General features: G+C 38.6%; 1 pseudogene; it reads right to left on the reverse strand.

Annotated features, from left to right (window-relative positions):
• Positions 1 to 1,553: 1,553 nt before the first annotated feature.
• Positions 1,554 to 15,304, reverse strand: part of LOC114050315 — a 51,327-nt pseudogene continuing 37,576 nt past the window's right edge.

Consider the following 15,304-nt stretch of genomic DNA (forward strand, 5'->3'; position numbering starts at 1 on the left):
TGGAAGATCAAGATACAAGAAGAAAAGGATTTCATGAGGAGAAAATAGGAATATAAATAAGAATAAATAAGGATAAAAATGATACAATCAAAATTATCTTGTTTTCATATTTTATGGAATTCAAATTGAAATGGTCCTAGGACATTTTATTTTCACTATCACCATCATTATCATTACTCACCATTATCATCATCACATCAGACCAATTGTTCTAAGTAGGAAAACTTTTGTTCACAATAATATATTTATAATACTGGTGTATTTTAAAAAATCTAATAAACAGTATTTTAATGGGTGTATCCATAGCAACTATTTATAATCTCCAAGATTTGTGGTGTGAGGAAGGGAACCTTCCAATTATAGAAATTGAGAATAAATCTAAATTGCGTAAGAGAATGATGAGTCAAATATCATACATGTTATCCTCCCTTATATTGAAATTGCCATGTAGACAATTTGAGTCTACAGAAGAAGAGTTTTTATGCTAATTTTTATTTTTAAGTAGAAATCTAATTATTTAATATAATCATTGTAATAATCTTCAAAATATTAAATACAAAAAAAAAAAACAGGATAGTGGTTTGTCCCAGTATAATTTCTGTCTGAAATCCATTGGATAAGATGAGAATTAATTTTATCATCATCATCAATCATTAACAAGAAGAACAATAATTGTCCTCAAGGATAATGCTGTGGCTGTGTAAATTGAGAGATGACTGGCATCCTGAAATCAAAGCTCAATGAGGAGAAGACATTTGAACCAATTAACACCTACAAAATGCCAGTTGCAAATACATTTTTAGAATTAAAAATAGACAAAATAATTTTACAGAGTATTCTGAGAAAAGAATCCCTGTAATGTTCATAAAGCAGAACACCTAATATCTTCAGGCTGCTAGGGAAAGCTTAAATCTTCCTCTTCCAAAAGGGAGGAAGAAAATCAATATACATTCTCAGAGGAATGATAAAGAGGTGAATGACTTCCAGAAAAGCCTTTGAAGAAGCACATATGATCCCTCTACCCAACAGTAAAAGCAATTGGGAGGTACATTCCATTGATGAGTTGAATGTGACCCAAAGTTGTGCCTATGAAATATCTATGTCTATGAAATGACTAAGATCCAAGAAAGAAGTCAAAAGTTGTTTTATAGATGATATCACATGAAGTCAATCAAGAGAATATTTATAAAAACCATCAACCTAGGGTAAATCATGTGAAATCTTTAGAAAAAGAGAAGTGTTTAGGAGGCAGTTTGGAACCAGAGTCATCATTAAGAGAAAGTAAAGACAACAGTATCTTTATGCAATCCACACTTATTCATCAAAGCAAATTATGCAAGGAAACAGTAGAAACTTCCCCAACAATTAGGCAGGGACTAGAAATAGATATATAGATATATAACTATGAGTCATCAGCACAGATACAATAAATAAACCAGCAGAAGGAAAAATATAAAAGAGAAGTAACAGGGGCCCAGGGCAGAGACTTGGGGGATACCTAGTTTTTCTGTAAAATATTTATTCTCAAACAAGGGCTTATGGGGAAGAGGAAGTTAAGGGACACTGGAGTGAAGGTAAGTATGTCCATCAAGGGCAAAATGTTCTATACAGAGTTTCCCTTTTTAGCCAAGAAGCCTCTGTGGCTGCATGAACTCCTGGGGTACTACTATGCCAGATTTCTCCTTAAAGTCTTTCTCAAAGATCTGATAGGGTGAGAGCTCCAATAACTGTGCAACACTGACTTGGTGAGGGGTCAGGGCCTGTCTGATGGCCACAGCTGCTTTAGTTATCTTAGGGTGATAATTCGTTTGAACATCCTTCAGCTCCCATGAGCAACTCTCAAGGGCATGACTTTTGGCTGACATCTTTTTTCTCTATATCATAAGGATCCGTGGTCAGACGTCTAGCCTTTGCACTGGAATGATGGATCAGGGCCTTGTAGATAGGGTATCTTCAGAGTAAACTGCAGATGAAGGGGATGACCCTGAGCTGTGACTCAGGAGGGGTGGTCAGTGACAGTGGCATAAGGGCTTGGCACAAACAGCCACCAAATAAGTAGGTAAATGGTTGGAAACCAAGAATAGGTCTACCAGGTAGGGGAAAAAACAGGCTTGGTATTTTTCATGGAAAACAGATCAAATAGGCTCTAGAGATTCTGATTTCAGAATTCAAGTTACTCACCATGATGCTGACAAATCAGGATAAAGAGCCCTTTCAAGGCCAGGAAGTTCATCACTCTCTCCCCCCATGTGATGGACACTTGTGAAGAAATCAAACAGGAGAGGAAGCTGGTTCATGTGTAATCATGCATGGTCCTGAACAAGTTCTTACAAGGGCTGATGGACAGTATGTGCTTGAGAAAATTGGACTAATCTTTGCAAAGGCTGAGTGACCTTCCACTTCTCCAGTCACTCTTTATATTTTTCCAAAGAATCTAGAGACATCCTTCTGTTGGCAGGGCAGGCTCCCGGATGAGATCAGAGTGAAGGTATTGGTCTGGAACATGGTGACACATCCTCTTGTGAGCGAAATGATGAACCAGCAACGTAGACCCAAAAGGAGTGGTCAGACAGGGAGGAGGAGGAAGAAGAAGACAGAAAATCCAGGGGGAGAGGATGGTCAACAGTATGAAATTCAGGAGACAGGTCAAGAAGGATCAGGCCTAAGGAAAGACTATCACCTGTGTCCATTAACACACCTTTGGTAGCTATGAAGAGTTTCAGTCAAGTTATGAGATCAGAAGCCAAATTGCAAAGAGTTGAGGAATGAGAGAATGGAAGGAAAATGAAGGCAATGAGTGAGAACAGCATTTTCTAAGAGTCTGACAGAGAATAGAAGGAAGGGCCTTGCCCATGCTCACACAGCTAGTGACTAGGAGGGGTACTAGTTGACCCTAAGTCTTCCTGACTCCACCTCTTACTCTATCTGCTGTGCTGCGTTGCTTCTCAAAATTAGCCAAATTTTGCCACAATTCCATTATAGTAAAACAATTGAGAAATGCATCCCAACATCCAAATTCTACCAACTGAAACATTTTGTGATGGAGCTGTATGTATTGTTCTTGTCCTGCTTCATGAACATACTGTGGAAATAACAAATAAAACTGAAAAACACTCTATTCAGGGATTTTTATGTCCTAAAACGAAAATATGTGAATATTATTATTAAGTAATCAAACTTCTGGTGTCCAGTGGATCCATATATATACATACATATATGTGCATATAAAATATGTATGTATATATTACTGTGCATGTATATACATGTTTACATATGTATAAAATAATATATACAGGTTGTGCAAGTACACATGTGTATACTCAACATATGTAAATATAGTACATATACTATCCATGTAATGTGCATGTGATACATACAGAACAGAGAGTATTTACATGGATTTCTAATCTATAGCTGTAATGTTTATATTTATGTATCTAGAATCTATCCTGAGTAAATAGAAGGTACGTATTTTCCTTAACAGATTGACCCCAGTTCTTTCAACTTAATTTCTCTTCTGTAAACCAGAGCTGCTCATCCAAGAAGATTATGTATCCCAATATACTGATTTCTATGGGAAAACTCAGTTGTAATCCCAGATTTCAATCACACATCATCCCTAGAAAATGTTATTAAGGCTGGCATTAAAAGGAAAAGGATTTGCTAAATACTGAATAAAGAATCAATCAGATGTTTCACAGTCTAGTGACATCTTGAGCCCCACACTCTTCTGTCATACCAGGATTTTGTCATTTTTTTTCAAAATATATAATGTGCTTTACGGACATCGTTTAAGTATCTTTGAATTAAATTGAGGGGGGAACCCTCCACTTTGGGGTCTTGGTCTGCAAGTTAAATTACATTTGTAAATGCTTCAGTGAACTGTATTTTTCAAATATAATCCAAGCAGAGCAATCATGTTTAAAATATAATTTTTCATAGTTATGACCCATCTGCTCGATACTGATAAGGGGTTCAATAAAGGCAGCTGTAAAAATAAATGCTCTTAAATGTTTATTAATTATGGAACACGTTGCTTCCCATCCCCAGGACTGTTAATGACATCTATGCATCTTCCCAGGGTAGAGATGGAAATGCAGCATTTAGGCTGAAAGATACGTTTTAAGTATTTTCCAGCTGCATTCTCTTAATCAAAATGTATAAGCGTTCTGCTTATTATTCCATTTAATCTGATCTTTCAATGAGGACACAATTTCTCTGAAGGTAAAGCAGACAATTTCTATCTGGGGAAAAAAAAATCTTGAAACTACACTGTACATTAAAAACCAGTGAAACGTAATGGGCAAAGCCACTGACAAGCGAGATTTCCACCTTGCCCGGAATTATCAGCACATTTAAGGCTTATTCTCATTTTCTTGCCATTATTTTAAACTCCAAGAGCACCAGGGGCCGATTTAATCAGAAAGTGACTCAGAAAACCCTCAGGGCCATTAGATCAGCCCAAGGGAGCATTATGATGCCTGGCCCCTCTTCCCATCAAAATGTGTGTGTCGGAGGTAAACTGTAGCAGGAGTCACACCCAAGGAATCCCAGAACCTTTCCTTCCTTCAGCTCCACATGGATTCCGAGGTTAGAAGATAGGGAGCTGGCCAGGAAATAAGAAGTGAAAATGGAATGAACTGTGAGGAAAATTCTTTTTTGTGGAAGGTGACTCTATGTCCAGATGAAGTACCCTGAAATACTTCTGTTGGTAATAGTTTGAGTTTGAGAATTGAAGGACATCTTGGAATTAGTGGTTCAGAAGAATGCATTTCTTCCACCCCAACATCTATTTGTGACTATTGTAGACTCTGAGACAGAAGGATGACTTGAGTTCTTAAAAGTACACATATAATCCGTATGGTAGAGACTGAAAGGAAGGACTAGAGACCCCAGGGCCTGAGCAGCAGAAGCTGCAGCAACGGGGTCCAGCTCTTCAATCTTGCCCAGTACTTAATGAGCCAAACAGGAAAGAATTTACAACAGCAGCACCGGGGCAAGAGGCGAAAGGAGCATAGCTGGAGCAAACTTGGCAATCGTGGCTGTCACAAATCACTCTCAGGGCCGAGAGGGAACATTGATCCCTCTGAAACACGGATTCCCTAAAGTCAGTAAGCTCACACATATCTCTTACACTACCATCCATTCTGGGTTCCATTTCTCTCTTGTTCCTTGCTCCATAGGGCACTTAAATTCTTATTGACTGACGTGCACTGACCCAGGGGCTCTGGAATTCTATGCAATGCTTACTAATGATTTGAAGAGACCTGACAAAATGATGTTATGAAAAAGTTAAAAAACATTCCAAAAGAAAGAAGGTAAAATGGATCCTCTAATAATAAGGTTTAGGAGCTTTGTCAAATGGAGGGATCTCTCTTGCAGTCTCTCCCATGAATTTTGCCTAATTTTAATGTGAGGTGAGAACGATTTAGTTTTAGTGGCCAGATTATGTTTAATGCCAGAATGCTTACCCCATATTTGACAAAATACATGGTGGGGGTGGAGAGTGTAGAACAAGAAATAATGGGGGCTATTCCCTGAAGATCACTTTTCACCATCTCTGTTTGTGAAATGGGTCTTCTGTCCTCTCTTTCCATCTCCTTTCAGATAGCCCAATGTGATTTCAGCTCCCCTATGATCTCCAAGTGCCATGGGATGCAGAGCCACTATGCAGATGTGGCATATTATAGAGATGTCCCAGCCCAGATGTCAATAACCTGAAATCCCATAAGCCAAACCAAATGAGACCTTGGTGACTGCTTGGGTTTGTGTGATGGCAGGGCTATTAACCAAGTCATGGACAATTGGCAAAGAGAAAGGTGCATTTGCAAAATGGCAAGCAGTTTTCAAAGGTGGAGTCAAATGAAAGGCATTTCCTATGAAACTCAGCCATTTCATCCCATTTCTCTTAGTTTAGTCCTCTGCCAAAGATATATATGTGTGATGTGTATGTGTGATGTGTGTGTGCGTCCAGTAGGGTATTTTCATACTGTAACACATTTGTGTGGGAAGCTTTGCACCCTTCACCGGGAATTCCCTAGAATCCCTGGCCCTACGGAGTTATCTGGATGCACACCAGCAGATTGCATATCCACTCTCGAACCTTGGGTGCAGAACAAAAGACTGGTGCAAAAGCTAATGACAAGCCCAAACTCATGACTTGGCAATTTCAATGGAACACACACAAGGCCCTCATTGAGAGGCTCTGGGGAGGCCATCCAATTCCAGTTTATCCTGCCCAAGAATCCCCCCAATATCCCTGATAACATTGATGATGATGATGATGATGATGATGATGACACCGATGATGGAGTAAATAAAATCTGACCTGAGGCTTAGCCAAGGGGTGATGGGGCTCAGTAGCTCACCAGCTGACCAGAGACTGAAGTCACCATGAATTGCTATCTATCCATTCAACCTTTTTAGTGAAAAGCCAGACTGGGAGCTAGATTTTCTCTTTCATTTTGCTACAATTACTGTCATTTGTTACAAAGTCTTTTCACAACTGATAGGTGGGAAGATGCCATAGTTGCTGCTATCCAGGGGCTACACTTTACTTTCCGTCCGCTAGGCCAGCTGTAGCACAGTCTTGCAGGAGGAGGTATAGGCTCCTTTAAACTGATGCCATCAGGCTGTACTATACGTCATCGCTCACCTGCTCTCACTTTCAAAGACTCCCTATCCACCTTGGCTCACAGTTAAACAAGCAATAGGTAAACAACAAGTGAGGGTTAAGGAGAATAAAATAAAATAACCAGCTGCCTTGCTCAGATAAAACTGTGTTTATTCAGCAAGGTGCGTGGCAACATTTGGATTTAATCACCAAATCCTGGATCAAGGAAATTAAGGGCAGAATGATCAAAGGGAACAGACTGAAGGCAGGGAGGAAAGGGCTGCTGGGGGTAAGGGAGAGTGTTGGGCTTGGTCAGGAAGCCCCTAAGGGGTAAGCCAAACCAAAAGGACAGTCACCTGGTTACCAGGTTTGGGTTTCCCTCCCTCTCTGCCTTCCTTCCTTCCTTCCTTCCCTCCTCTTTTTTTCCTCCCTTTCTCTTTTCCTAAAAAATAATTCTTATGATGCATTTTTTGTTGAGAAATTAAAACATTACATTAGTTTTGAAAGAGATGCTTATTGTGGACATTTTAATACAAAAAAAGAATACCCAGAGAAACTTACACAAGCTTTTGCCTAAAATTATGAGTATCAAAGAAATGGAAGCAAATTTATATATTTTTAAAAGGTCAAACTGAGAACAGTGGATGAAAACCTAAAAAACAAATAAACAAACAAACAAACTAATGATAAATGAAATAGATGGTTAAAGAGAAGGGCATGGGACTAAGTGGAATTAGGAATAAATAATAGCGAACCTTCCAGGAGCCCATATTCCCTAAACTGTACCTACTGACTTCAAAAACTGAAGAAGGCTACTAGTGGTCCTCATGCTTCCTGAGGCATTCATGTGACTCTGACCCATAAACCAGCAAAAGTAAGCCAGGATGAGAAAACTATATATGGTCTCATGCCATTAGTATATATCACTGCAAATGTATTAAACATACTACCACCTAGCAAAAGACAGCAGGACTTAAAAAGTCATTCATTAGAACCCTGTACAATTTATGCCTAGAATACAAGGATGATTTAATATTCAGGAAAAAAATCAGCAAAATAAAATACATATTAAAGAATGACACTTAGAAGAATAGAAAGATGTATCATTATAGTGATTAAAAATATGTATGTTATATCCACAAGCTAATATACATAATAAACTTTAGAAGAAAATTTCTTGCCCAGAAAAGGCCAGGGGGTGGAGAAGCAGAGCCTGCACTACTGTGTAATATAATATTAAAGGACTGAATTGCCAGACTCTTTATCTGGAAAAGCAACTTGGAGGCCAGCTGCTTGGCTCCACCTTGGAACAAACTACTTCTACATTGACACTGAAAAGTGACCAAGTGAAAAGTGACTTCTAGCCTTTACTAGGAGCCCTCTGGGAACTCATTGCTTTGCAAAACAGTTGGTATCAACTCTGATATCTCTGAATTAGGAAATGTTCCTCACATAAAAACTAAATTTCGAAAAGAGCAACTCAAATTTCAGACCCAATAGATCAGAGATTCCATTGCTAGGCATATACTCCAAGGAAGTAATTAGCAAAAAGTAAGTCCCCACGTACAACACAATATTCACAGTAGCACTTTGTGTGTATGTTTGTGTGTGTGTATGTGTGTGTGTGTGTGTGTGTGTGTATGTGTATGTGTGTTTATGGTCTAGAAAGAAATTGATTCCCACTGATTGAGGAATGGCTAAATAAATTGTGGTACATGAATATAATGGAATATGACTGTAGTCTCAGAAAGTCTAAAAGATGACTACAGAGAAACATGGAAAGATGTTTAGCAACTGATGAGAAGTGAAGCAAGCAGAACCAGGGAAACAGCAGAGACAGAATGACTACAACAATGGAAGTGAAAAGAACAGCCACCATAAAATCATTTAATCTGAACAATTCAAAATTAGAAAGACCAAGCTTCACCCCTAGGAAATCTGATCTGCACTGTCAGATCTCTAATTAATTAAGTGGAGATGATCAAAACTCTCTGAAACTAGATAAATAACTGGAAAATTGCTGAGGTCCATAGTTGTGGAACATTGCATAGAAGAGCAGTTTTCAATGGAATGATTGATTTTGTTGATTTTTAAAACTATTTCCCCCCGCTTCTTTATAACGGATGGCTCTGAGATCCAAGGGAGGGGATCTTACAAAACTTCCAGATCTCCTTTAGCCAAAATGCTGTCTCGATATGACTCTTCAGCCTTGTATTTGTGAAATTGATTTTGGGTGGCTTAGGATTGAGGACTTTGAATTTTCCCTGTTACATTCACTCTTCCTGTCAATATGTCAGGGTAGTTTTGAATTCCGACTGACATCTAAGATGCTAGCTATTCCTCCCAATTTTGTGGCATCTTAAATACTGAGACTCAGATTACACCTGCATGGTAAATATATTCAGAATGTGTGTCAAATAGTTTGTTTTGGAAATACCACCTAAGATCAAGGGCAATGTAGAGCTTTAGAAATCACCTAAAATAACCTTCTCCCTTTATAGACATGGAAACGGAGGAGTTATTTGCATAAGGCCACACAATTTAGGCTGGAAAAAAAAATTAATGAAATATACATTGTCAGACAATATAAAATATTTGTTTTCAGTTGTTACTGTTATTTTTAAAGTATTACATCAGTTCAAATCATATTTTTAAGGTACCAGTTTTTTAGATGGTACTTTTTAAAAACACAAGAAGAGACTAATAAAAACCCCAAATAATAAATTGCTTCATCAAAGGTGGATGAGTAGCTCTGAAAAAGGGCTCAGGAACTCCTCACACCAGGGGTTCTGGTCCTCCTGGAATACCCCATACATACACACATACACACACAGACACACACACACACACACACACAAATAAAGAAATAATCCCCAATCACAAGGATATTGCATTCAGAGAAAAAAAAACAAAAAGTACATATATAAATATTTACAGCATCAATATAAAGTGAATAAAGACAGTTACATCCAAAACAAAATGAAGGCTTATAATTGCCATAAATATCTCTGCTAAAACTCTGGTGTCCTAAAGCTATAAGGAATTGATTCAATATATAAGAGCAAGGTATATTCACAAATGGGTATATAGCAAACACTATAAAGAAGTCATTCCAGAAAGAAACACAAATGGCCAATATCTACCTAACATGTTTGAGTAGTTTACTTACTATCTCATAACCAATGAAATGCATGGATCCAATCCTCTGTAATATAATAACTCAGGAGTTCCTGAGCCCTTTTTCAGAGCTTCTCATCCACCTTTGATGAAGCAATTTATTATTTGGGGTTTTTGTTAGTCTCTTCTTGTGTTTTTAAAAAGTACCATCTAAAAAACTGGTACCTTAAAAATATGATTTGAACTGATGTAATACTTTAAAAATAACAGTAACAACTGAAAACAAATATTTTATATTGTCTGACAATGTATATTTCATTAATTTCTTTTTCTAGCCTAAATTGCGTGGCCTTATGCAAGTAACTCCTCTGTTTTTATGTCTATAAAAGGAGAAGGTTATTTTAGGTGATTTCTGAAGCTCTATATTGCCCTTGATCTTAGGTAGTATTTCCAAAACAAACTATTTGACACATTCTGAATATATTTACCATGCAGGTGTAATCTGAGTCTCAGCATTTCAGATGTCACAAAATAATAACACACCCATTAAATTGGCAAAGATCCATGGTTCCCACCTGTACATTTAAACACCACAAAACATGTTTCCTATGACAGTGGAAACAAACTCAGAGAGGTATCTTCATGAAGACCAGACTGAGGCACAAAAATAGTGTCTCCCATTGTAATAGAGAAGATTGCATGGAATCCACACTCCCCCAGAATTCTCTGTCAGTGGGGAGGCTCTCCAGATAGTCCTACTTATGGATCACATGTTTCTGTTTCCATCAAAGTCCAGAGAACAGCAGAGCCTCCTGGAAGAGATCTATAACTGCTCCAAAGATTTTGGCAATGATGATCCAAAAAAATCACTCAAATTAAAAAAAAATAATAAATGTTGACAGGGTTATGGAAAAACAGGTGCTTTATCATGCTGCTCACAAAGTTGTGAAGTGGCAAATTTTGTTTTGGAATACAGTTTGGTAATATGAAACACGGGCCACTAGGTGACTCAGTGGATAGAGTGTCAGGCCTACGGTCAGGAAGACACTTTCCTGAGTTCAAATCTGGCCTCAGACACTTACTAATTGTGTAACCCTGGGCAAGTCATTTAACTTTTTCCTGCCTCAGTTTCTCATTGATAAAATGAGTTGGAGAAGGAAATGGCAAACCGCTCCAGTATCTTTGCCAAGAAAAACCCAAATGGGGTCACAAAGAACCTGAAATGACTGATCAACAACATAAAATAAAGGATTTCAAAACTAGTGACTCCCTTGGATCTTGAGTTCTTACCACTTACACTCCATTGTAAGTGTTTTCAAACAGAAGGAAAATCCTGGCCTCTATTACTTTTGATCTTGCATTATTCATAATAAACTGGCACAGTGGGGTAGACTCAAGATTTTGATAATAAACGGGTGATTACACAAATTGGTCTAAGCATATACTGAGATATCATTGTACCTTAATAAACAGTGTCTGTGAAGATACAAAGAAACATGTGAAGCCAAAAATGTGATGGGTGCAGAGCAAAGACAGCAGAATCAGAAAGGAGCATTAGTAGAGATGAAAATGGTGTGACATCTCTAAATATTTCAGATAGTTGTAATGACATTGACAGAATTTTTAAAAAAATGAGAAGAAATATGGCTCAGAAAGGGTCACAGATGCTGCCAACAGGATGTTTTGTTCTCATTTTCTTCAAGTTGATATGAGCTTTTGAGAAAAAACAAACTGGGATGAGTCAAGTTTCCAATTTCTTGCCTGATTTTTGTAAATACACATAGATTGTGTTGATGGTTACTAAGTTTAGAATCAATAAAAGAAGAACAAAATAAAAAAATGTTATCCAGGACTCTGTCATTTTCTTTATTCATAATGTGGAAAATATTTCTATGAGGTGATTGAGAATAGCTAAGAAAAATGTTAGAGCCAATAGTAAGAATCAGAGGAAATATTAGCTTCATTCTGGGAATTGTTCTCAAGAAACTGAAGTAGCAAACTCTTTACTCCTTTACCAAGTCCCTTCCCCTCCTCATTTCCAGTCTTATCACATTTGAAATCTTGACCTTACTTAGGGAGGCCTACGATAGCCTGCTTGCTGGCCCTCCCTCTAGATGCTCCGTCTCCCAAATCCAGGTCTTCAGCTTGACTGGTGCTCATGCCTGGAATGTTCTCCTGTAGTTTCCCTCACTTCCTTCAAGACTCAGTTCCAATCTTATACTCTTCAAGAATCCTTTCACTTGCCTTTTCAAAGTGCTTCCGTTCTGAGATTGCTTTTCATTTTCTGTCTGTCTGTCTGTTTGTCTCTCTCTATATATGTATGTACATATATAATATATTATATATGGGTAGTTATTTGCATGCTATCTCCCTCATTAGAAGGTGAGCTCCTTGAGGGTGGAGAATGTTTATTTGGTATTGTTTTATATCTTCAGCACTTACTACTCTGCCTGACACGTAGTAAGAACTTAATAAATGTTTATTGACTGTCACATAGACTGACAATGCATGAGTCAGGAACTCGGTTTCAACAGCCGCCTTTTCTAAATCAAACGTTTTTGTGGATGAATATATATGTGTGTATGACAGTGTGTGTGCGTGTGTGCATGTATTTTCATTGAAAGGTTGCAGATTTGTTTCTCCTCCAAAAGGACACATCATGTACCCATAGGGCACCAACATGGTGCCCTTTGCTGCCTGCTGGGTAGGAAGGAAAAGCCCCTATAGTGACATGTAGCCTTCTGATTTCATCGGTAGACCAGGAATGTGGCTCTCCATCTCATCTATAACTTTCTGCCTTAAATGGCTGGCTATCTGAAGCACTGAAAGGTTCTGTTATTCTGTAAAATGGGCATAATAACATCTACCTCTAAAGGTTGCTATCAGGATAAAATGAGATAACATCTGTAAAGCACTTTGCAAATCTTGAAACTCTATAGAAATGCCATTTCTTTGCACAAGGATCTACAGCTCACAAATGGCAGTGAGAGGAGTAGAACGTAGGTGTTTCTTCTTCTGACTGTTTCTTGGCTCTGTCACCTTGCTTAACAGGAGACAAAATCAATTTAGCCTACACTGTCTCTGCTTCCTGAAATACTCAAATAAGCAAAGACCCTACCAATGGGCACCCACGTGGTTGTTTGGCAAAAATAAGCCCTGAACATAATAGAGTTCTTAAAGTTTAGAACATCATGAGCAGGAGACATTTCTCTGAACCAGCTTTTTAATTTTTTATGTTTTTTTAGAAGAAGAATCCCCTCATTTGGGCATAATTGGCCTCCACAAAGGCGCCGCACGTGTTCTGAAACCCAACAATTTCCCATTTCTAATGAGTTGTCTTAACAAGATTACCCAACATAGAAAAGGAACTAATTAGGTGGCATTGAATTCCAAAATCACAACGAGATTCAAAGTGGATTTTTGCAGCTGGCATTTTGCTGGCATTGCAGGAGAAAAATGAGCAGGTGGCTAAGGAGCAAGGAGGCATCATCCTGCTCACTGTGCAGGAAGAATCACTCTTTACTTTCTTTGGGATAGACAGCCAAATTACCCATTATCGAATGACTGCAGAGACAGCTTAATACTCTGGGATACAGTAGGAAACTCCCCACTGTCCATTGCTCAGGATCCATTTTTTTCGGGAGAGATACTTGTAATGACACACCAGCCTGTGTGTATCCATATACAGAGCCTGGTCAGGCTCACATAGGCCATCACAGGAATGAAAGGGAGAGGAAATCCAATTATCCTTGTGGAATATGTGGTCAGGGTCCCTATACTCTGAGCAGATGGAACTTTTACAGCCCTGAGGTGTGAGGAGCACACAGAGGCCTGGGGTGGCATGCTTCATTTTGTCTCAATTTGTGGCGCTTCATGCTTCCTGTGTCTTGGAAATGAAAGGCTTCTTCCTGCTTAGGGTCCTTAGTGTGGACCATCATTTCTTAAGAACAATTATCCAACAGGGGACAAGAAGAACTGGAAGTCATGAGATGTATCTTCTGCAAATCTTTCCCTAACCATAGATGCTTCCCTGCTGCCTACAAACCCACCTGGGCCTCTCTCATGCAAAAATCAATCAATCAATCAACCAATCAATAGATAAATAGATAAATAAGTGAAGTGAAACTGCTCCCTTACCCTGTCCATTGCTGTTAGCTTTCATCCTCTATCTTTTCTCCCTCCATGGCTAACATCCTTGACAATACCCTCTACAATCAGTGCCTACAATGCCGAACCTCTCGTTTGATTCTAAATCCTAAGCAGTCTATCTTCTGGCTTCATTTTTCAACTGAAGCTGCTCTTTCCAAAGTTACCAAAGAGATATTGTGTACTTGCCAAATCCAGGGCCTTTTCCTCATTCCTCCTGCAGCCTTGAACCCTGTAGATTACCTTGTCTTTCTGCACACTTTCCTTAGAAGAGAACCGTCCTCACCTTATTATCTTATTACTGACCCAACAAGAACATGAAGTCTCCCTGCCCTCTCCTCAGTGGAAGACCACTGTGGGTAAGAAACATAGCTTCTAACGGGTAATGGACTAAAACTCCATTGGCCTTTTCTTAGTAATGACTCAAGACTGGGCTCAAACATCAGTTCTGATATTTATGACCCAGGTGATCTTGGACAATTCACTGAACCTCTCTGGGTTTCCTCAAATCTCAAGTGTGGGAGGCGGATTAGTTTGCCTCTAAATTCCAAATCTATTATCCTAAGTTCATGAACAAAACAACTAGTACAGTTGCACTATTAAACAAGCCATCATTTCTATTACCTAGAATGGCCTGGTGAGTTTCAAGTCTAAACTTTTGATAACGCAAGCATTCCCTGAATACACTCAGGACTGATTTTTTTGACTGCCCACAAAATGCTTCATTTGAATTGCCCCATTTCCAAGTCTCTGTTCCCATGTCAATAGATGTCAGAGGTGGGGTTTTCTTTGATGGTGATAGCAGAAAAAAAATGAGACCAATGAGTGTGTCCTTGGGTACACAGAGCACAGATGTAGTGCTTAGCTATTAGCACATCTAAGAAATAATAAACGACCTTCACCTGCCACTTGAAATCTCTCCCTCTTTTTCCCTGTGCTTTAGTAAATGTGGATGTGTGTCTTTGTAGAGTGTCAGAATCAAGGATTTTCCAATTTATTTGTTTCCTCTTTGTTATCTCAGCCTCAGTCTAAAGCAGACTCAATGTTCTGACTGCCTCATGTGGTCCCATTATGTCTTCTCCTGCAATAGGCTAGGGACTACTGCATTGGTGAAGTCAGAGATCCCTAACAATGGAAGAAGAATGATCTGAAGAAGTCAAGAGAAGGAGAAATGCTCTCTGATGTCATTGTTTGTTTCTGGGGTTTTAACATTACTGTGGCATCTATTCCTACCATGACTCCTTTCACCACAAGTCATCAATGCATTGCTATATTAAGTAGTTTAATGTAATTCTGCCATGTTCATTAGGATGACCACAACAACAAAAATATTTACTAATATGGAATCCATACTAGTTTCTTCTGCATCCTCATTCTTATCTAACAACTTTATGTTCCATTGAGTAGGATTCATAAATGTTTCCTCTG

Source organism: Vombatus ursinus, unplaced genomic scaffold (genome assembly GCF_900497805.2).
Source record: "Vombatus ursinus unplaced genomic scaffold, bare-nosed wombat genome assembly UNPS02014799.1, whole genome shotgun sequence".
Taxonomy (NCBI): Eukaryota; Metazoa; Chordata; class Mammalia; order Diprotodontia; family Vombatidae; genus Vombatus; species Vombatus ursinus.